A 22,906-nucleotide genomic window follows, 5' to 3' on the forward strand; every position below is an offset into this window, starting at 1 on the left:
CCCCTGACCTGATGGGTTGATGATGACAGGCTTGAGTTGGGCTCAATAAATGTCACTGTAGATTCTTGAAGATGACTGAGGATCGTTACCTTAGACTTATTCTTTTCTACCTCTTAATTGAAAGACTGGAATTACATGAGCCTCTTAGGATACTGTCTATAGGATGGAGCTGGGGCAATAACCTAGAATGACTGAGAAATTTCTGTCACCAGGCAGAAAATGAACTATGATTAAAAAATTGTAAAAAGGATATAGCAAAGTGAAATATCTTTTATATTACGTATGAAAGAACTCCAGCCCAGCAGGTAACATTTATTGTTTAATAGACTGTAAATACTATGCTAATTTATTAATCTTAGGTATTTAGACAGGGCTTCTTTTTCCCACCCTTGAATTAAATGAATAATTTATTTAACAGGTAGGTTATGTAAGGATTAATCTCCATCTCACTCACGCCAAGATTCCTGCTCCTAAACATTTCACCAGTTTGTCAGGTTTTATCTCTTGGCAGTGTAATAAAACACTAAAATTGGAACCAGTCTCAGTTTCCTTTATCCATTATATTCAATGTTTTAGACACATGGAATCTATGTCCAAAATACAAGATGTTTGCTTTTCATTTTTGGCTGGCTTCACCACAATTTAAGTTATTATAAAAGGGCATGGTGAGAGAAGTTATAGACCATGTAGAGCTGGGCAAGCACCTGGCAGAGTCTGGTTTCTCAGTCTGAAGAAAATGAAAGGAATGTGGAAAAGGTTGGGCTGGGTTACCACAGTATGGTTAAACCAAAGCAAAGAGAACATAGTGTTAGACACTTTTTTTTAAAGTTTACTTTTAATGCAATCAGTGTAATTCAAGTTATAACAACAGTGAGATTTCATTTCCCCAAAGTAAGAATGACAAAGTTTAACAAAACTATCAGCAAATGTTGGAGAGTGTGGCAAAAGGTAACACTGACTTACTGTTGATGGAATTACAAATTGATCTGTTGAACCACTCTGGAAACCTGCATGGAGAGTATCTGGAAAGTAAATAAAAGTCAATGCATCATGTTATTCTTTGGTCTGTGCCCCCCAAAACTTGACTTTGTACTGATCAGAAGATGCTTATTCAGTTATAGTCATTGCTTCTCTATCACAACAGCTAGAAAATGAAAATAATGTAAATTTTTCCAACTAACAAATGGATAAAAATTATTTGGTGCATAGGTGTGGTCATTTGAATATGCTTGGCCCTTGAGAAGTACTACTATTAGGAGGTGTAACCTTGTTGAATAATGCATGTTGAAGGTGGGTTTTGGAAGTCTCCTTCTACACTCAGGCTCCACCCACATGTGGAAAGGACAGTCTTCTCCTGTTTGCCTTTAGAACAAGGTAGAACTCTCAGCTCCTTCTCTGGCACTATGCCTGCCTAGATGCTGCCATGCTTCCTACCATGATGATAATGGACTGAACCTCTGAGCCTGTAAGCCAGCACCAATTAAATGTTGTCCTTTATAAAAGTTGTCTTGGTCATGGTGTTTGTTCATAGCAATGGAAACCCTAAGACAATATGCATTAAGGTAAACCATTCAGCTATCAAGAAAAACAAAATCATGCACTTTCTTGGTGAATGACTGTAAGTAACAAAGATCATATCATGTAAGGTTATGCAGGTTCAGAAAGAAAATGTTTGCATGTTTCCTTGCAACTTCAGATCAGATAAGAAAGAATATATGATATATTTCTTTTGTTCTGTTTGGTTTTTTTTATTGGTATTTTTTATTTACATTTCAAATGTTTTCCATTTTCCCAGTTTCCCATCCATACCCCTCCCCATTCTTCTATAAGGGTGTTCCCCCCCTAACCACCTACCCCATCCTGCCTACCCACCCTGACATTCCCCTACACTGGGGTGTTCAGCCTTGGCAGGACCAAGGGCTCTCCTCCCATTGGTGCCCAACAAGGTCATTCTCTGCTACATATGCAGTTGGAGCCATTGATATGTTCATGTACTCTCTGGATGATAGTTTAGTCCCTGAGACTTCTGGTTGGTTGGTATTGTTGTTCTTATGATGTTGCAAGCCCCTTCAGCTCCTTCAATCCTTTTTCTAACTCCTTCAGGTCTCAGTTCAATGGTTGGCTGCTAGCATTCGCCTCTGTATTTGTCATGCTCTGGTAAAGCCTCTCAGGAGCCAGCTCTATCAGACTCCTGTCACCATGCACATCTAGGCTTCAGCAATATTGTCTGGGTTTGGAGGCTATATGTACATGGGTTGGATCTCCAGGTGGGGCAGGCTCTTAATGGCCCAAACTTTGTCTCCATATTCCCTCCCATGAATATTTTTGTTCCCACTTTTCAGAAGGACTGAAGCATCCACACTTTAGTCATCCTTCTTTTTGAGCTTCATGTGGTATATGGATTGTATCTTGGGTAATTCGAGCTTTTGGGCTAATATCTATCCACTTACCAGTGAGTGCATACCATGTGTGTTTTTTTGTGATTGAATTACTTCACTCAGGATGATATTTTCTAGTTCCATCCATTTGCCTATGAACTTCATGAAGTCATTGTTTTTAATAGCTGAGTAGTACTCCATTGTATAGATGTACCACATTTTCTGTATCCATTCTTGTGTTGAAGGACATCTGTTTTTTTCCAGCTTCTGGTTATTATAAATAAGGCTGCTATGAACATAGTGGAGTATGTGTCCTTGTTATGGGTTGGAACATTTTTGGGTATATGCCCATGAGAGGTATAGCTGGGCCCTCAAGTAGTACTATGTCCAATTTTCTGAGGAACCACCAGACTGACTTCCAGAATGGTTGTACCAACTTGCAATCCCACCAACAATGGAAGAGTGTTCCTCTTTCTCCACATCCTCGCCAGCATTTGTTGTCCCCTGAGTTTTTGATATAGCCATTCTGACTGGTGTGAGGTGGAATCTCAGGGTTGTTTTGATGTGCATTTCCCTGATGACTAAGGATGGTGAACATTTCTTTAGGTACTTCTCAGCCATTCGTTATTCCTCAGTTGAGAATTTTTTTATTTAGTTCTGTACTCCATTTTAGTAGGGTTATTTGAGTCTCTGGAGTCTAACTTCTTGTGTTCTTTGTATATATTGGATATTAGCTCTCTATCAGATATAAGATTGGTAAAGATCTTTTCCCAGTCTCTTGGTTGCCGTTTTTTCCTAACAACAGTGTCCTTTGCCTTATAGAAGCTTTGCAGTTTTATGAGGTCCCATTTGTCGATTCTTGATCTTAGAGCATAAGTCATTGGTGTTCTGTTCAGGAAAATTTCCCCAAGTCCCCATGTGTTTGAGACTCTTCCCCACTTTTTCTTCTATAAGTTTGAGTGTTTCTGGTTTTATGCGGAGGTCATTGGTCCACTTGGACTTGACCTTTGTACAAGGCAATAAGAATGGATCCATTTGCATTCTTCTACATGCTGACCTCCAGTTAAACCAGCACCATTTGTTGAAAATGCTGTCTTTTTCCATTGGATGGTTTTAGCTCTTTTGTCAAATATCAAGTGAGTATAGGTATGTGAGCTAATTTCTAGGTCTTCAATTCTGTTCCATTGATCTACCTGCCTGTCTCTGTACCAATACCATACAGTTCTTATCACTATTGTTCTGTAATATAGCTTGAGGTCAGGGATGGGGATTCCCCAAGAAATTCTTTTATTATTGAGGATAGTTTTAGCTATACTGAGGTTTTTGTTATTCCAAATGAATTTGCAAATTGCTCTTTCTAACTCTATGAAGAATTCATATGGAATTTTGATGGGAATTGCCTTGAATCTGCAGATTGCTTTTGGCAGAATGGCCATTTTTGCTATATCAATCCTGTAAATCCATGAGCATGGGAGATCTTTCCATCTTCTGAGATCTTCAATTTCTTTCTTCAGAGACTTGAAGTTCTTGTCATACAGATCTTTCACTTGCTTGGTTAGAGTCACATCTAGGTATTTTATATTATCTGTGACTATTGTGAAGGGTGTCATTTCCTTAATTTGTCAGACTGTTTATCCTTTGAGTAGAGGAAGGCTACTGATTTGTTTGAGTTAATTTTATATCCAGCCACTTTGCTAAAGTTGTTTATCAGGCATGGTAATTCTCTGGTGGAACTTTTGGGGTTACTCAAATATACTATCATATCATCTGCAAATAGTGATATTTTGAATTCTTCCTTTCCAATTTGTATTTCTTTGACCTTCTTTTATTGTCTGACTGCTCTAACTAGAACTTTGAGCACCATATTGAATAAGTAGGGTGAAAGTGGGCAGACTTGTCTAGTCCCTGATTTTATTGGGATTGCTTCAAGTTTACCTCCATTTAGTTTGATGTTGGCTACTGGTTTGCTGTATATTGCTTTTACTATGTTTATGTATGGGCCTCGAATTCCTGATCATTCCAAGACTTTTAATATGAAGGGGTGTTGAATTTTGTCAAATGCTTTCTCAGCATCTAATGAGATTATCATGTGGTTTTTTTCCTTTGAGTTTGTTTATATAGTTTATTACGTTGATGGATTTCTGTGTATTGAACAGCCTTGCATCCTTAGAATGAAGCCTACTTGATTATGATAGATGATCATTGTGATGTGTTCTTGGATTTGGTTGTCTCTTGGATTTTATTGAGTATTTTTCGTCGATATTCATAAGGGAAATTGGTCTAAAGTTCTCTTTCTTTGTTGGACTTTTGTGTGGTTTAGGTAGAAGCATAATTGTTGCTTCATAGAAGGAATTGGACAGTGTTCCCTCAGTTTCTATTTTGTGGAATACTTTGGACAGTATTGATATGAGGTCTTCTATGAAGGTATGATAGAAATCTCCACGAAACACATCTGGTCCTGGGCTTTTTTTGGTTGGGATACTTTTAATAAGTGCTTCTATTTCTGTAGGAGTTATGGAACTGTTTAGATGGTTTATCTGATCCTCGTTTAACTTTGGTACCTGGTATCTGTCTAGAAAATTGTCCATTTCATCCAGATTTTCCAGTTATATTGAGTATAGGCATTTGTAGTAGGATCTGATGATTTTTTGAATTTCCTTAAGTTCTGTTGATTTGTCTCCCTTTTCCTTGCTGATTTTGTTAATTTAGATACTGTCTCTGTGCACTCTGGTTAGTCTGGCTAAGGGTTTATCTATCTTGTTGATTTTCTCAAAGAACCAGCTCCTGGTTTTGTTGATTCTTTGTATAGTTTTTTCTGTTTCTACTTGGCTGATTTCAGCTCGGAGTTTGATTATTTCCTGTCTTCTACTCCTCTTCGGTGTATTTGCTTCTTTTTGTTCTAGAACCTTTAGGTGTTCTGTCAAGCTGCTAGTGTATGCTTTCTCTAGTTTCTTTATGGAGGCACTCAGAGCTCTGAGTTTTCCTCTTAACACTGCTTTCGTTGTATCCCATAAATTTGGGTATGTTGTGCCTTCATTTTCATTAAATTCTAAGAAGTCTTTAATTTCTTTCTTTATTTCTTCCTTGACCAAGTTATCATTGAGTAGAGCATTGTTCAACTTCTATGTGTTCATGGGCTTTCTGTCACTTTTGTTGTTACTGAAGACCAAGTATTAGATACTTTTAAATGTGGAAGGAATTGTTACCCTTTCCTTGCAAATATGTGCATTTGTGTGTTGACTGACACACCAGTTTTTCACAGGCTTATGGAACAGATGAGACATCTACTATTATGCCTTATTGAGCTTAATTTGTTTTGTTCATCATAGTTGGTGTGGCTTGTCTCTCTTGCAAACCAGAATGTAGTTCCCTACCACTTCTTCATTTTGGTCTTGTACACAGCCTATCTAGTATCCCTGTTTACATGCTTTCTTACTTCTGGCCCTTTCTGGACAGAAAAATCAAAACAATATTTCTTCAAATCTCAACTTGGATGTTCTCCCACACAACATTCCTCAGTGCCTTCCTAAGGGACATGGGATAAACTCTCATTCTCAGAACATCCTATGCCACTGTCAACAATTCAAGAGCCATTTTACATTTCTGCCTACACACACACTATGCCTATCCACCCTGGGTCTCTTTGTGTTATGAATATATCAAGTTATTAGCATCTCAATCTCTCTCACATATGATCTTTCTCAGCTCTTCGTGGTTTTCTTCAACTCTTTTGATGATAGAGCTCTATGTATTGTTTCCTTTTCTGCTAGTGAACATGTGCAAATCCCCATTTTTGCATTAGTTTTCTTTAGGGCAAGATGAGCATACTGTATTTGCTTTCCTTGCATACATGATAACATAATTATACACTTGCATTCTTATTTATTTGATATTATATCTCTGATAGATAGTGAACTCTATGTATAGTGAAGTCTATGTATGTGACCATCTTGCTTGATGCTGTATTCCTGGTACTGCCAGCTTGGCAGAGCTTGACAAATACTGACTCAATGTCAAATGAAAGTATTTCATAGATTATACCTGAGGGCTGCTTTAGAAAAAGAACCGACATGACTTCAGATGCCCAGTAATAATACTTTCCCATGTAGTCTAGCTTGGTTTGTGATCAATTCTGGAGAAATGAATCAACAAATTTAAATTTTTCTTTTCATTTAAAATTGAGAAATATGAGGCCGAGGAAATGGCTTGATGGGTAAGGGTGTCTGTTGTACAACCATGGAAACTTGAACTTGATCTCCCCTAGGACCCAGATAAAACCAACAAACAAACCAACAACATCTTGAGCATGAGATGCCTGCCTGTAATCTCTGTGCTAGGGGAGACAGACAGGAAAATCCTTGGAGACAGCTGGATGACCAGCTATTTTACCCAAGAAACTGAGCTTCAAGTTTAGTTAGAAGTCCTGTCTCAACGGAATAGAGTGGATCATAATAGAGCCTTCCATAAGTTCATTTATGGATGTGTCCAACTGCATACACGTATGCACCCAGGAGCATGTACCACACACAGAGACTATCACATGCGTGCACAGACACAATAAAATTGAACTATATGTTTTATATAACAAATTTATCATGAAGGTATCTGATGCAGGGGTTTGATGACTTGACCTCTTCTTTAGGTGGATGAAAGGCACTGGAGTAACAAATAGGATGACCTCACACTGTTAGCCTGTGAAGATGTAGAAGTGGATGAAGGAGAATTGAGATGGAGGAGGAGTCAAAGAGTATGGGTTTGAATCCTTCATCTTCAACTTATTCCACTAACTTGAATGTCCTCGAAAATTACTCTCTATGTTCTATTTATCTAAGTGAGTGGGATTAAAAATGTTCATCTTCAGAATGTTGTTATGTGGATTAAATAACAGCTCTTAGGAAGAGATCAATAAAAGTTAAACTCTACACCCAGCTCAGACATTTACTTGGGGTATGTAGGAAACTTGTAGCAGCTGTGAAATCAGGTAGGATAGCCTAGTACTTTACTCTTATAGCTTTAATAGATAAAAATTGTGAGGAGTTATTGGAAGTAAATATTAATGTTTGACAAAATGGTTGTGAGTCTATTTAATTTCTTTATTTCATCTTGATTTAGCTTTGGTAGCACACATCTATCTATCTATCTATCTATCTATCTATCTATCTATCTATCTATCTAGATATATATCTCCATTTCTTTAAAATTTTCCAGTTTGGCAGAATACAGACTTTTAAAGTATGTCCTTTTTGATTCTTTAATTTCCTTTAGAAATTAATGTCTTTAACGTCCTACAGACGTTGTAATGTTTTCCTTTTCAATTCTAATTTTATTAACTTGTATGCCCTCTTTTTCTGTTAAATTGGCTAAGAGTTTGTCCATCTTGTTATTTTTTCAAAGACCAACTCTTCATTTAGTGGATTGTATATTTTTGTTTGTTTCTATATTCATTAATTTCAGACCTCAATTTGCTATTCTGATAATCTAATTCTGTCTCCTCTTTATTTTTTATTAACTTGAGTATTTCTTTTTTTTCCTTGTGTTAATAATTTTATTAATATTTTTATTTATTTATTTTTTTTATTAACTTGAGTATTTCTTATATACATTTCAAGTGTTATTCCCTTTCCCGGTTTCCGGGCAAACACCCCCTCCCCCCTCCCCTTCCTTATGGGTGTTCCCCTCCCAACCCTCCCCCCATTGCCGCCCTCCCCCAAAAAGTCTAGTTCACTGGGGGTTCAGTCTTAGCAGGACCCAGGGCTTCCCCTTCCACTGGTGCTCTTACTAGGATATTCATTGCTACCTATGGGGTCAGAGTCCAGGGTCAGTCCATGTATAGTCTTTAGGTAGTGGCTTAGTCCCTGGAAGCTCTGGTTGCTTGACATTGTTGTACTTTTGGGGTCTCGAGCCCCTTCAAGCTCTTCCAGTTCTTTCTCTGATTCCTTCAACGGGGGACCTATTCTCAGTTCAGTGGTTTGCTGCTGGCATTCGCCTCTGTATTTGCTGTATTCTGGCTGTGTCTCTCAGGAACGATCTACATCCGGCTCCTGTCGGTCTGCACTTCTTTGCTTCATCCATCTTGTCTAATTGGGTGGCTGTATATGTATGGGCCACATGTGGGGCAGGCTCTGAATGGGTGTTCCTTCAGTCTCTTTTAATCTTTGCCTCTCCCTTCCCTGCCGAGGGTATTCTTTTTCCTCATTTAAAGAAGGAGTGAAGCATTCACATTTTGATCATTCGTCTTGAGTTTCATTTGTTCTAGGGATCTAGGGTAATTCAAGCATTTGGGCTAATAGCCACTTATCAATGAGTGCATACCATGTATGTCTTTCTGTGATTGGGTTAGCTCACTCAGGATGATATTTTCCAGTTCCAACCATTTGCCTACGAATTTCATAAACTCGTTGTTTTTGATAGCTGAGTAATATTCCATTGTGTAGATGTACCACATTTTCTGTATCCATTCCTCTGTTGAAGGGCATCTGGGTTCTTTCCAGTTTCTGGCTATTATAAATAAGGCTGCGATGAACATAGTGGAGCACGTGTCTCTTTTATATGTTGAGGCAACTTTTGGGTATATGCCCAAGAGAGGTATAGCTGGATCCTCAGGCAGTTCAATGTCCAATTTTCTGAGGAACCTCCAGACTGATTTCCAGAATGGTTTTACCAGTCTGCAATCCCACCAACAATGGAGGAGTGTTCCTCTTTCTCCACATCCTCGCCAGCATCTGCTGTCACCTGAGTTTTTGATCTTAGCCATTCTCACTGGTGTGAGGTGAAATCTCAGGGTTGTTTTGATTTGCATTTCCCTTATGACTAAAGATGTTGAACATTTCTTTAGGTGTTTCTCAGCCATTCGGCATTCCTCAGCTGTGAATTCTTTGTTTAGCTCTGAACCCCATTTTTTAATAGGGTTATTTGTTTCCCTGCAGTCTAACTTCTTGAGTTCTTTGTCCTCTTTATTTTTTTTTGAGGAAGTTGTTTGTTCTTGTTTTTCCAAGGTTTTTAGATGTATCATTAAGCTGGTATTTTGAGATACCTTTTCAAAAAAATAATTTCTTCATCTAACAAGGGCATAAATGATGCTTGAAAGTCCTGTGAATTTCTCTGAGTGCATGGGTTCACTTATTTTAAACTTTTCTAAGTAGAAAATGTTTCTTTGCTGGCACGAGTCTATAGATTTTTATCAGTTAATGCATCTGTGGAATGATGGATGTGTTATGATTGGAAACTGAATGAAATATGAGTTCTAAAATGTTTTCTAGGTACTTATGATTAATGTTTTATGTATACATTGAAATATTACACATAGATCATGGTTTATGCCCTCTGTATCTCTGTGGTGTGCTCTGTAAAATTAACTAGCTAGTTTATGCAATGGATGTCATGTTCTGTTTAGCTTCTGACAGCCAGGACAACATTGGCTGCATTGCATTTTTTCCATTCTCCTCTTTTCAAGAGTGACTTCTAAGTGCTCCCGCTGTGTCAGACAGTGTCTGATGTGAAGGAAATGTTTACTCTGAGAAGTTTTTCACACTTATAGGTGTAAGGAGAAACAGCAAGTGTGAGGGGGTAATCACACTGCAGAGAAATGGCAGCTGAAACTATTAGGAGTGAGATTTGCTGTGGAATAGCTGAGGTCTTATGGCTGCATGGATGTATGTCTGAGAGGCTCCCTAATTCCAGTCACGCGTTTCCATTATAGAATTAACACTTTTCTCCTACTTCTCATACCCTTGGACTAAAATCTTTCAGAATGATTTTTTTACATTACCCTTCCATGATATAAATTAAAAGTTCAGCTGGATTCATTTTTCTCCACATTATGGTAAGTTGATGAAGGAAGGGTGCAGAGGGAGACCCCAGTGGAAGAACCTGATAGTTGGCTGAAAATAGAACACTGGGAAAAACTATTGGATTCTCTATCATCTGCATGAGCACCGGGTTGTCTAAGGTGCTTTAAAGTGCTCTCATTTGCAGGGATTCATTTTTCCCATCTTGTTCTGTTTAGTGAGCTAGAGTCTAAGGTGGATGTTGACTTTATGATAAGTCTAACATTGTATTTGGAAACATTTTGGTTCTTTAGAAGTGTAACCCTATTCCCACCCTCTCTTTCCCACCATTGCAGTCTTGACAGAACACCTCCCCCTACTAAGAAAACATGTAACCGTGGTATTGTGGCTAGCTTTTCTGACTTTTTTTTTTCTTGTCTGCTACCTCTAGCGGACTAACCAACCAATTTTTGCCTATAATCTGGTTACTCATAGGCCCACTTAAAAAAATCAAAACTTTAAGCTAAACTAAAGAACCTAAAATTCTCTGTATCACAGTTTCAAGTTTTCCAAAAATACTTGTCTAGCTCCTGTTATGGTCTATCAATTCTGCAAAGTTCCAGGAACTCAGGGGCAAATATGACCCAGCACATAACACCAACAAGCTCATAGATGAATGTTGGGAAAGCAGATGACTTTTTAAAACTGATTTTCATTCTTAAGATTATAATTGCAACATTTCTCCTTTCCCTCCCCAACAAAACCTTCCAGATACACCCCTCTGCAGATGGCTTTACACTTCTTCAAGGACCGTGACTTGTTTCAAATTGATTCTTTTGGTCAATATGTATCTGAATGCTTCTCAAAGGGTAGTCGCTGCTGTGGGATGTGAGTCCAGTGGTGGAGAAAGTCAGTGTTCACCCTTACAGTATTTTTATTCTGACTTGGAATAATACACAGAAAAGTAATATATACAAATAAAGTTTAAAAGCAAAGAGTGAAAATAAAAAAGCTTGTGCCTATAAATTTCACTTACTCTGCTCAGATTTTGAAACTTATTAATGATTTTTTGGCGTATATTTCTAAATTTGTATGTTTAATAACACTACATATGCACATGCCATTTTAAAAGTGGGTGGATAGCTAACTTAATCATACTTTAACTTCTCTTAAATAAAGACATGTCTTGTAACAATGCCATTTTATAGTTTTAGTTGGCAAACTCTTACTTTCCAGTACATAAAAATGGGGTGGAATTTAAGAACGGGCCAAAGAATACAACATCATAATAGTAGAGAATTGAGCTATGAGAACAAAAAACATAGTACCAGGAATTCTGTTAGGTTGAAAATAATAAAAATGAAAACCAATAGCATAAAATGGAGTTGAGTTTGGAATGCAGCGCTAATGTGCTGTTAGTGGTATTGACCTGTGGGCTGGGTTGCAGGAAGCCACCCGTGACTAAGGAGTATGAGAGGCCACAGAACTGAAGCTGCAGTAACAAGATGCCAGTGAATAGAGGTGTTCTGGCAATGTGGGGGAAACTGAGTTATGTTCCTCCTTCTCTTCCAGAAATGTCCCATACGAGGTGTCCCTAGGGCTGATAGAATGAGTATTTATTATGAGAGGATTTCTTAGATGGGCATAGAGGCAATCCAACAGTGGCTGAAGTCACGCTGGAGAGGCTATGAGTTCCTTTCATGAGGGTAGATTCCTCAGTAGTCTTAAAACCATAGAGGCTTCCTGAAGAATCTCTGGCCTTTGATTCATGCTGGAAGGCCACAGACATTGGGTTCTAATGTCAGCAAAGAATAGTAGAAGTAGTAGTAGTAGTAGTAGTAGTAGTAGTAGTAGTAGTAGTAGTAGTAGTAGTAGCAGCAGCAGCAGCAGCAGCAGCAGCAAAATAAGCATAGAGTAGATGAGATTGCCATCACAATGTGAAGGCAACAACGCAAAAATCAAAGCTTTTCTCTCTTGCTTAGACTTCCATTTATCTGACCTACCACTGGAAGGTGCTATCAACCTTTAGGGTTGATCTTCTAATTTTAGTTAAACTGATCAAGAAAATCTTTCTTTCAGTTGGTTTTTAGATTCTGCCAAGTTGACAAATAAGATTGACTGTGGCATGCTCCCTGAGGTCAAGTTTTTTGCATTTTGGTAGAGATGTTTCATAGCCAAAGGTCAAGTTTTAATGGTGTATTTTCAGCTTTAAGGAGGTATATGTTTTTGAAGGAGGAACAGGATCCATACATGGAGACTGATTTGCTTCCATGAGGTCTTTATATGCAAACAAGACAAATAACTCTTCAATGTAGCAGACCTTGATAGATGTAGACTAATGTAAGAAGCCATCCAGAAGTCCATGCTGGCAATGGGATGGACAGCTCTGTCATGCTCCAGGGGCCCTCTGTCCGCCTTGGTAAGAGGAATCAAGCCTGTGGGAGTGGGGCACTAGCTTTCCTTTCCGTTAAGAGTGTTCTTTCCTTAGCATCCACTGCTGAAATTTTGGTCACATTTAGTCCTATGGACCACAAACATTTGTGGCCTTGAGAGGGGTATGGGCAACTAATGACCTCCATGGGAGTGTTTGCTTTGAAATCTCTTTACAAGTACTTCCTTAAGAGTGAATGGAGAAGCCATAGTTTGTCTTCCTTTTAGAAAATATATAGAGAGATTCTCACTATGTTAAAATTGAGCTCAAGTGGTGAACTGTTCCCCGTAGTGTGCCCATAGCCTGGGAAAGGAGGTGTTTGTGGATTTAGGGTTTTCCATTCTCATTAACCTTTATACTGATGTCATTATATATATACTGATCTTCCTGAAACATTGTAAGGATACTATGAGCAGAGAAGATCTGACTAAAATGTTTACCCTTTTGTCTAAGGTCGCATAAGTTCACATACAAAGGGCTTCAGTGAGAGTCCTCTTGGACCATGACCACCCCTGAAAGGAAGGGAATGGAGCATATTCCTGAAGAGACTGAAGCGACTCTCACCCAGTTTTGGCTTAGTCAGGAGGTCTTGTAGGGTCAGGATTCCCATGACTCAGCCAGAGTGGGCCCATGTTCTATCACTCTTTAAAAAGTTGATGTTGAGATTCCTACAACACAAAGTCAATCATTTTGGAATCTACATAGGATTTAGTGCATTTAGAATGTTGCATGATGACCATCTCTGTCTAGTTACAGGGTGTTTTCATCTCCCCCAGAGGCAATCTCCCATCAGCCCTTATTCCTATTTTCCTCCTTGCATAATTCCTTCCATAATTCCTGGCCCCCACTAACATACTTTCTATTGGTATTTCATGGGAATATATTGCAAGTTTAAATGTTAAGGATATTTCATGTATAAGAAATCATAACACTGCATGATCTCATCACTTACTGACAATATTTTCAGGCTGATGTGTTAGTATTTCACTTATTTTTAAGTATTTAATAATTTCCAACTATAGATAATGCCATGTTTACCTTATCTTTCATCTGTTGATACCCATTTAAATTCAATTCTATAATAATTAAAAATAAACTCTCAAGAAACATGTTATTATGTAAGTATCTTATAGATAGAGTTCAGATAATATAGACCTGGTTGTCAAATACATTAATCATTTCCACAGTTCAGATTTTTGAATGAGATTTGTCACAGATATGAAAAGTAAGTTTGGGAAGAGACAGACAGCTCTATGGAGTTTAGCAGAACTGCTTGTCAGTAAATACCACCTGGTTCAAGCTCTCGGCCCTTCGTCAAATCTTACAGAGATATTCTTCTCTGTAATCCTAGCATATTATGGTTTGTCATAAAATATCACCATAAACATTAGAGATGGCCAGAGGCATGTGATATACCTCAGATATGATTAACACACACTGTCTGTCAGTTCTCTTTCACATAACCACTCCTTACTTCTGCCAAGTAGGACAAGAATGTGGAGAATAAACCAAAGTGTGAAGACAAATACTTTCTTTCTTTCTTTCTTTCTTTCTTTCTTTCTTTCTTTCTTTCTTTCTTTCTTTCTTCCTTCCTTCCTTCCTTCCTTCCTTCCTTTCTTTCTTTCTTTCTTTTTTATTAACTTGAGTATTTCTTATATACATTTCAAGTGTTACTCCCTTTCCCGGTTTCCGGGCAAACATCCCCCTTCCCCCTCTCCTTCTTTATGGGCGTTCCCCTCCCCATCCTCCCCCCCTTGTCGCCCTCCCCCCAACAATCTAGTTCACTGGGGGTTCAGTCTTAGCAGGACCCAGGGCTTCCCCTTTCACTGGTGCTCTTACTAGGCTATTCATTGCTACCTATGAGGTCAGAGTCCAGGGTCAGTCCATGTATAGTCTTTAGGTAGTGGCTTAATCCCTGGAAGCTCTAGTTGCTTGGCATTGTTGTTCATATGGGGTCTCAAGCCCCTTCAAGCTCTTCCAGTTCTTTCTCTGATTCCTTCAACGGGGGTCCTATTCTCAGTTCAGTGGTTTGCTGCTGGCATTCGCCTCTGTATTTGCTGTATTCTGGCTGTGTCTCTCAGGAGCGATCTACATCCAGCTCCTGTCGGTCTGCACTTCTTTGCTTCATCCATCTTGTCTAATTGGGTGGCAGTATATGTATGGGCCACATGTGGGGCAGGCTCTGAATGGGTGTTCCTTCTGTGTCTGTTTTAATCTTTGCCTCTCAATTCGCTGCCAAGGGTATTCTTGTTCCCCTTTTAAAGAAGGAGTGAAGCATTCACATTTTGATCATCCGTCTTGAGTTTCATGTGTTCTAGGCATCTAGGGTAATTCAAGCATTTGGGCTAATAGCCACTTATCAATGAGTGCATACCATGTGTGTTTTTTCTGTGATTGGGTTACCTCACTCAGGATGATATTTTCCAGTTCCAACCATTTGCCTACGAATTTCATAAAGTCATTGTTTTTGATAGCTGAGTAATATTCCATTGTGTAGATGTACCGCATTTTCTGTATCCATTCCTCTGTTGAAGGGCATCTGGGTTCTTTCCATTTTCTGGCTATTATAAATAAGGCTGCGATGAACATAGTGGAGCACGTGTCTCTTTTATATGTTGGGGCATCTTTTGGGTATATGCCCAAGAGAGGTATAGCTGGATCCTCAGGCAGTTCAATGTCCAATTTTCTGAGGAAGCTCCCGACTGATTTCCAGAATGGTTGTATCAGTCTGCAATCCCACCAACAATGGAGGAGTGTTCCTCTTTCTCCACATCCTCGCCAGCATCTGCTGTCACCTGAGTTTTTGATCTTAGCCATTCTCACTGTTGTGGGGTGAAATCTCAGGGTTGTTTTGATTTGCATTTCCCTTATGACTAAAGATGTTGAACATTTCTTTAGGTGTTTCTCAGCCATTCGGCATTCCTCAGCTGTGAATTCTTTGTTTAGCTCTGAACCCCATTTTTTAATAGGGTTATTTGTCTCCCTGCGGTCTAACTTCTTGAGTTCTTTGTATATTTTGGATATAAGCCCTCTATCTGTTGTAGGATTGGTAAAGATCTTTTCCCAATCTGTTGGTTGCCGTTTTGACCTAACCACAGTGTCCTTTGCCTTATAGAAGCTTTGCAGTTTTATGAGATCCCATTTGTCGATTCTTGATCTTAGAGCATAAGCCATTGGTGTTTTGTTCAGGAAATTTTTTCCAGTGCCCATGTGTTCCAGATGCTTCCCTAGTTTTTCTTCTATTAGTTTGAGTGTATTTGGTTTGATGTGGAGGTCCTTGATCCACTTGGACTTAAGCTTTGTACCGGGTGATAAGCATGGATCGATCTGCATTCTTCTACATGTTGCCCTCCAGTTGAACCAGCACCATTTGCTGAAAATGCTATCTTTTTTCCATTGGATGGTTTTGACTCCTTTGTCAAAAATCAAGTGCCCATAGGTGTGTGGGTTCATTTCTGGGTCTTCAATTCTGTTCCATTTGTCTATCTGTCTGTCTCTGTACCAATACCATGCAGTTTTTATCACTATTGCTCTGTAATACTGCTTGAGTTCAGGGATAGTGATTCCCCCTGAAGTCGTTTTATTGTTGAGGATAGTTTTAGCTATCCTGGGTGTTTTGTTATTCCAGATGAATTTGCAAATTGTTCTGTCTAACTCTTCGAAGAATTGGATTGGTATTTTGATGGGGATTGCATTGAATCTGTAGATCGCTTTTGGTAAAATGGCCATTTTTACTATATTAATCCTGCCAATCCATGAGCATGGGAGATCTTTCCATCTTCTGAGGTCTTCTTCAATTTCTTTCTTCAGAGTCTTGAAGTTCTTTTTTTTTTTGCTTTTAAACTTAATTTATTATTATTATTATTATTATTATTATTATTTTTTATTAACTTGAGTATTTCTTATATACATTTCGAGTGTTATTCCCTTTCCCGGTTTCCGGGCAAACATCCCCCTCCCCCCTCCCCTTCCTTATGGGTGTTCCCCTCCCAACCCTCCCCCCATTGCCGCCCTCCCCCCATAGACTAGTTCACTGGGGGTTCAGTCTTAGCAGGACCCAGGGCTTCCCCTTCCACTGGTGCTCTTACTAGGATATTCATAGCTACATATGGGGTCAGAGGCCAGGGTCAGTCCATGTATATTCTTTAGGTAGTGGCTTAGTCCCTGGAAGCTCTGGTTGCTTGGCATTGTTGTACTTTTGGGGTCTCGAGCCCCTTCAAGCTCTTCCAGTTCTTTCTCTGATTCCTTCAATAGGGGACCTATTCTCAGATCAGTGGTTTGCTGCTGGCATTCGCCTCTATATTTGCTGTATTCTGGCTGTGTCTCTCAGGAGCGATCTACATCCGGCTCCTGTCGGTCTGCACTTCTTTGCTTCATCCATCTTGTCTAATTGGGTGGCTGTATATGTATGGGCCACATGTGGGGCAGGCTCCGAATGGGTGTTCCTTCAGTCTCTGTTTTAATCTTTGCCTCTCCCTTCCCTGCCAAGGGTATTCTTTTTCCTCATTTAAAGAAGGAGTGAAGCATTCACATTTTGATCATCTGTCTTGAGTTTCGTTTGTTCTAGGGATCTAGGGTAATTCAAGCATTTGGGCTAATAGCCACTTATCAATGAGTGCATACCATGTATGTCTTTCTGTGATTGGGTTAGCTCACTCAGGATGATATTTTCCAGTTCCAACCATTTGCCTACGAATTTCATAAACTCGTTGTTTTTGATAGCTGAGTAATATTCCATTGTGTAGATGTACCACATTTTCTGTATCCATTCCTCTGTTGAAGGGCATCTGGGTTCTTTCCAGTTTCTGGCTATTATAAATAAGGCTGCGATGAACATAGTGGAGCACGTGTCTCTTTTATATGTTGAGGCAACTTTTGGGTATATGCCCAAGAGAGGTATAGCTGGATCCTCAGGCAGTTCAATGTCCAATTTTCTGAGGAACCTCCAGACTGATTTCCAGAATGGTTTTACCAGTCTGCAATCCCACCAACAATGGAGGAGTGTTCCTCTTTCTCCACATCCTCGCCAGCATCTGCTGTCACCTGAGTTTTTGATCTTAGCCAATCGCACTGGTGTGAGGTGAAATCTCAGGGTTGTTTTGATTTGCATTTCCCTTATGACTAAAGATGTTGAACATTTCTTTAGGTGTTTCTCAGCCATTCGGCATTCCTCAGCTGTGAATTCTTTGTTTAGCTCTGAACCCCATTTTTAATAGGGTTATTAGTTTCCCTGCGGTCTAACTTCTTGAGTTCTTTGTATATTTTGGATATAAGGCCTCTATCTGTTGTAGGATTGGTAAAGATCTTTTCCCAATCTGTTGGTTGCCGTTTTGTCCTAACCACAGTGTCCTTTGCCTTACAGAAGCTTTGCAGTTTTATGAGATCCCATTTGTCGATTCTTGATCTTAGAGCATAAGCCATTGGTGTTTTGTTCAGGAAATTTTTTCCAGTGCCCATGTGTTCCAGATGCTTCCCTAGTTTTTCTTCTATTAGTTTGAGTGTGTCTGGTTTGATGTGGAGGTCCTTGATCCACTTGGACTTAAGCTTTGTACAGGGTGATAAGCATGGATCGATCTGCATTCTTCTACATGTTGCCCTCCAGTTGAACCAGCACCATTTGCTGAAAATGCTATCTTTTTTCCATTGGATGGTTTTGACTCCTTTGTCAAAAATCAAGTGACCATAGGTGTGTGGGTTCATTTCTGGGTCTTCAAATCTATTCCATTGGTCTATCTGTCTGTCTCTGTACCAATACCATGCAGTTTTTATCACTATTGCTCTGTAATACTGCTTGAGTTCAGGGATAGTGATTCCCCCTGAAGTCCTTTTATTGTTGAGGATAGCTTTAGCTATCCTGGGTTTTTTGTTATTCCAGATGAATTTGCAAATTGTTCTGTCTAACTCTTTGAAGAATTGGATTGGTATTTTGATGGGGATTGCATTGAATCTGTAGATTGCTTTTGGTAAAATGGCCATTTTTACTATATTAATCCTGCCAATCCATGAGCATGGGAGATCTTTCCATCTTCTGAGGTCTTCTTCAATTTCTTTCCTCAGTGTCTTGAAGTTCTTATTGTACAGATCTTTTACTTGCTTGGTTAAAGTCACACCGAGGTACTTTATATTATTTGGGTCTATTATGAACGGTGTCATTTCCCTAATTTCTTTCTCGGCTTGTTTCTCTTTTGTATAGAGGAAGGCAACTGATTTATTTGAGTTAATTTTATACCCAGCCACTTTGCTGAAGTTGTTTATCAGCTTTAGTAGTTCTCTGGTGGAACTTTTGGGATCACTTAAATATACTATCATATCATCTGCAAATAGTGATATTTTGAATTCTTCTTTTCCAATCTGTATCCCCTTGACCTCCTTTTGTTGTCTGATTGCTCTGGCTAGAACTTCAAGAACTATATTGAATAAGTAGGGAGAGAGTGGGCAGCCTTGTCTAGTCCCTGATTTTAGTGGGATTGCTTCAAGTTTCTCTCCATTTAGTTTAATGTTAGCAACTGGTTTGCTGTATATGGCTTTTACTATGTTTAGGTATGGGCCTTGAATTACTATTCTTTCCAGGACTTTTATCATGAAGGGGTGTTGAATTTTGTCAAATGCTTTCTCAGCATCTAATGAAATGATCGTGTGGTTTTGTTCTTTCAGTTTGTTTATATAATGGATCACGTTGATGGTTTTCCATATATTAAACCATCCGTGCATGCCTGGGATGAAGCCTACTTGATCATGGTGGATGATTGTTTTGATGTGCTCTTGGATTCGGTTTGCCAGAATTTTATTGAGTATTTTTGCGTCAATATTCTTAAGGGAAATTGGTCTGAAGTTCTCTTTCTTTGTTGTGTCTTTGCGTGGTTTAGGTATAAGAGTAATTGTGGCTTCATAGAAGGAATTCGGTAGTGATCCATCTGTTTCAATTTTGTGGAATAGTTTGGATAATATTGGTACGAGGTCTTCTATGAAGGTCTGATAGAATTCTGCACTAAACCCGTCTGGACCTGGACTCTTTTTGGTTGGGAGACCTTTAATGACTGCTTCTATTTCCTTAGGAGTTATGGGGTTGTTTAACTGGTTTATCTGTTCCTGATTTAACTTTGGTACCTGGTATCTGTCTAGGAAATTGTCCATTTCCTGAAGATTTTCAAGTTTTGTTGAATATAGGCTTTTGTAGTAAGATCTGATGATTTTTTGAATTTCCTCTGAATCTGTAGTTATGTCTCCCTTTTCATTTCTGATTTTGTTAATTTGGACACACTCTCTGTGTCCTCTCGTTAGTCTGGCTAAGGGTTTATCTATCTTGTTGATTTTCTCAAAGAACCAACTTTGATTTTCCATTGTCCTGACCTCTTAATGAACCCAGAACCCAGTCATCGTATTTTTTCTTGTTTGTTTTTGTTTTTGTTTTGTTTTTTTTCCCTGTGGCTGGGGACCGAACCCAGGACCTTGCGCTTCCTAGGCAAGTGCTCTACCACTGAGCCAAATCCCCAACCATAGTCATCGTATTTTTATTTTAGCATTTTTCCATTTTATCTTACTTAACTCTAACTATAATATTAACATCAATAATGGAGGATTTTAAGGGCATAGCTCCCAACAGGGTGTGTGCTCCGTTCTTGCCACTCTCTAGATGTTTTGGATTCACTAATGAAAGACACACACACACACACACACACACACACACACACACACACACACCCTTATTTTTATATGCTTTAAGCAGTTGAAAGGCTGGGCCACATTTGCTACCCCAGACTCAATCAGAGAAATAACTTCTTCGGCCACTTCCCTGACTCTTACATGGCTGGAGGCTCTCTTCTGTTCTCTGGAATCTGATCTGTTTCCCATTCTTCTTGTGGTGATTCTTGAAACTCCTTCCCTTTCCTGCTCTCTTGTCCTAGAAATCTAACATCCTGCCGCTGCTTCCTACCTAGTCATTGGCCAAAGGCAACTTTATGTCACCAATCAAAGTCAAATGGGGCCAGGGACCCTCACTGTCTTACAGGCAGTTGTGCTCTTTGTTTGGAAGTTCAGTCTCTATGAGTCCCTATGAGCCCAGGTTAGTTGATTTTATAGGTTTTCTTGTGGTGTCTTTGACCTCTCTGGTCCTTTGATCCTTCTTCCCCTTTTCCACAGGATTCCCAAGCTCTGCTTAATGTTTGGGAGTGGGTCCCTGTATCTGTTTCCATTCCAGTTACTGGGTGAAGCCTCTGTGATGACAGTTATGCTAGGTTCCTAGTCTGTAAGTATAGCAGAATATCAATAGTGTCAGGGGTGGGCTCCTTCTCATGAGATGGGTCTCAAGCTGGGTCAGTTATTAGTTAGCCCTTCTCTCAAATTCTGCTCCACCTATTATCCCTGTACATCTTGTAGGCAGGACAAACTGTAAGTCTAAGGTTTTGTGAGTGGTTTGGTGTCCCAGTCCCTCATGAAGTCTTGTGTGGTATTAGGAGATAGCTAGTTCAGGCTCCATTGATAAGAATCTTAGCTAGAATCCTGTCATAGATTCCTGGAAATTTCCATTGTTCTAGTTATGTGCAACTCTGCGCCCCCCAACACAGTTGTCTCTCCCAGTACTCTCTCCCTCTATTCCCCCCAACTTTTCCCTACTGTTCTTTTCCCTATTCCTTTCCCAACCAGTACTCTCTCCATCTACCTCTGACATCTAATCTTTTTCCCCTTCCCTAGGAGATTCAAGCATTCTGTCTTGGGCCCTCCTTGTTACTTAGCTTCTTTGGATCTGTGCTTCATAGCAGGGCTATCCTACACTTTATGAATAATATCCACTTACAAGTGAGTACGAACTATGGTTGTCTTTTTGGGTCTGAGTTACCTCACTCAGGATGACCTTTTTTTAATTTTATTTTTTTGGGGATGTGTGCAGTGAACTTTATTGATGGTATTCAAGAGAATAGGGAGGGCTCCCTAAGTCCCTCCTATTATGGGAGTCTGGGATGGAAATTGTGAGGAAGATGCTCAGTGTTGGGAGCCAAGTTGGAATGGGAACTCCTCACAACTGAGGGCCTCTCTCTTGCTCTCAGTGTCCTTGCTGGGGTGGGTGGTCCAGGGTTTCTTACTCCTTGGAGGCTATGTAGGCTATGAGGTCCACTACCCAATTGCTATAGCTGTATTCATTGTCATACCAGGAACTGAGTTTTGCAAAGTTGTCATTGAGAGCAATGCCAGCCACATCATCAAAGGTGGAAGAGTGGGAGTTGCTTTTGAAGCTGCAGGAGGTAACCTGGTCTACAGTGTAGCCTAGGATGTTCTTTAGTGGGCTTTAAGATGCCTACTTCACCACCTTCTTGATGTTATCATACTTGGCAGGTTTCTCCAGGCGGCATGTCAGGTCAACAAAGGATACATTAGGGGTAGGAACATGGAAAGTCATGCCAGTGAGCTTCCCATTCAGCTCTGGAATGACCTGGCCCACAGCCTTGGCAGCACCAGTGGATGCCAGAGTAAATGTTCTGGGCAGCCCCATAGCCATCATGCCACAGCTTTCCAGAGGAGCCATCCACAGTCTTCTGAGTGGCAGTGATGGCATGGACTGTGTTCATGAGCCCTTCCATGATGCCAAAGTTGTCATGGATGACCTTGACCAGTGGGCTAAGCAGTTGGTGGTGCAGGATGCATTGCTGACAATCTTGAGTGAGTTGTCATATTTCTCATGGTTCATGCCCATCACAAACATTGGGTCATCAGCCCAAGGGGTAAAGATGATGATGTTTTTGGCCCCACCCTTCAAGTGAGCCCCAGCCTTCTCCATGGTGGAGATGCCAGTAGACTCCACAACATACTCAGCACCAGCATCACCCCATTTGATATTAGCAGGATCTCCCTCCTGGAAGATGCTAATGGGCTTCCTGTTGATGACAAGCTTCTCCTTCTCAGCCTGGACTGTGGCATTAAATTTGCTATGGGTAGAGTCATACTGAAACACGAAGTTGAGGTTAATGAAGGGATCGTTGATGGCAACAATCTCCATTTTGCCAGATGCAGAGCAGAAGTTAGTCCTGGTAACTAGGTGCCCAATATGGCCAAATCTATTCACATGACCTTCAATTAACCATTTTGTCTATGAGGCTGTCTTTAGAACAGGGAGGAGCAGAGAACCAGGATGATCTTTTCTAGTTCCATTCATTTGCCTGCAAATTTCATGATGTCATTGGGTTTAATGGCTGACTAATACTTCATTGTGTAATTGTACCACATTTTCTTTATTCATTCTTTGAATGAATGAGGTGTCCTTGTGGGATGGTGGAACACCTTTTGGGTATATGCCCAGGAGTGCTATAGCTAGGTCTTGGGGTTCCAATTTCCTGAGA

Source organism: Rattus norvegicus, chromosome 13, assembly GCF_036323735.1.
Source record: "Rattus norvegicus strain BN/NHsdMcwi chromosome 13, GRCr8, whole genome shotgun sequence".
Taxonomy (NCBI): domain Eukaryota; kingdom Metazoa; phylum Chordata; class Mammalia; order Rodentia; family Muridae; genus Rattus; species Rattus norvegicus.